The 1184-nt window shown below is 52.1% G+C and overlaps 3 non-coding genes across 3 annotated transcripts; all 3 read left to right on the top strand.

Moving 5' to 3' along the window:
• The first annotated feature begins 19 nt into the window (after positions 1–19).
• On the top strand, positions 20–138 carry LOC119346748. The gene has a single exon (XR_005167909.1). It is a non-coding gene; the product is annotated as a 5S ribosomal RNA (ribosomal RNA).
• Positions 139–435: 297 nt separating this feature from the next.
• LOC119346747 lies at positions 436–554 on the top strand. Its single transcript, XR_005167908.1, has one exon. It is a non-coding gene; the product is annotated as a 5S ribosomal RNA (ribosomal RNA).
• Positions 555–851: 297 nt separating this feature from the next.
• LOC119346749 lies at positions 852–970 on the top strand. Its single transcript, XR_005167910.1, has one exon. It is a non-coding gene; the product is annotated as a 5S ribosomal RNA (ribosomal RNA).
• Positions 971–1184: the final 214 nt, after the last annotated feature.

The following is a 1184-nucleotide window of genomic DNA, read 5'->3' as shown; positions in this document are numbered from 1 at the left end:
AAGACCGGGGTAACATGTCGGATGCGATCATACCAGCACTAAAGCACCGGATCCCATCAGAACTCCGAAGTTAAGCGTGCTTGGGCGAGAGTAGTACTAGGATGGGTGACCTCCTGGGAAGTCCTCGTGTTGCATTCCCTTTTTAATTTTTTTCGCGCCGCTTGCAAAACAAAACGCACGTGTAAGTAATATATTTACCGTGTTTTATTATTTTGCACGAGTGCGGTAAGTCATAGCTGGGTGCTCACGATTCACGGGTCCAGCGTCGGCGTTGTGGCGCGGCAAGCGTGCACTGGTGCGGTTGAGAGGGAGGGGTCGAAACCGCGTTAAACTCGTCTCCGTAGTTGAGAGGGAGCGGCCAAAGCAATGTACAATCGTCTTCGTAGTGGAGCTGGGAGGGGCAAGGATAAGGGACGAAGACCGGGGTAACATGTCGGATGCGATCATACCAGCACTAAAGCACCGGATCCCATCAGAACTCCGAAGTTAAGCGTGCTTGGGCGAGAGTAGTACTAGGATGGGTGACCTCCTGGGAAGTCCTCGTGTTGCATTCCCTTTTTCATTTTTTTCGCGCCGCTTGCAAAACAAAACGCACGTATAAGTAATATATTTACCGTGTTTTATTATTTTGCACGAGTGCGGTAAGTCATAGCTGGGTGCTCACGATTCACGGGTCCAGCGTCGGCGTTGTGGCGCGGCAAGCGTGCACTGGTGCGGTTGAGAGGGAGGGGTGGAAACCGCGTTAAACTCGTCTCCGTAGTTGAGAGGGAGCGGCCAAAGCAATGTACAATCGTCTTCGTAGTGGAGCTGGGAGGGGCAAGGATAAGGGACGAAGACCGGGGTAACATGTCGGATGCGATCATACCAGCACTAAAGCACCGGATCCCATCAGAACTCTGAAGTTAAGCGTGCTTGGGCGAGAGTAGTACTAGGATGGGTGACCTCCTGGGAAGTCCTCGTGTTGCATTCCCTTTTTAATTTTTTTCGCGCCGCTTGCAAAACAAAACGCACGTGTAAGTAATATATTTACCGTGTTTTATTATTTTGCACGAGTGCGGTAAGTCATAGCTGGGTGCTCACGATTCACGGGTCCAGCGTCGGCGTTGTGGCGCGGCAAGCGTGCACTGGTGCGGTTGAGAGGGAGGGGTGGAAACCGCGTTAAACTCGTCTCCGTAGTTGAGAGG

This window comes from Triticum dicoccoides, unplaced genomic scaffold, assembly GCF_002162155.2.
Source record: "Triticum dicoccoides isolate Atlit2015 ecotype Zavitan unplaced genomic scaffold, WEW_v2.0 scaffold49185, whole genome shotgun sequence".
Classification (NCBI taxonomy): domain Eukaryota; kingdom Viridiplantae; phylum Streptophyta; class Magnoliopsida; order Poales; family Poaceae; genus Triticum; species Triticum dicoccoides.
The sequence above is the reverse complement of the archived record's forward strand: the minus strand, read 5'-3'. Positions and strand labels throughout refer to the sequence as shown.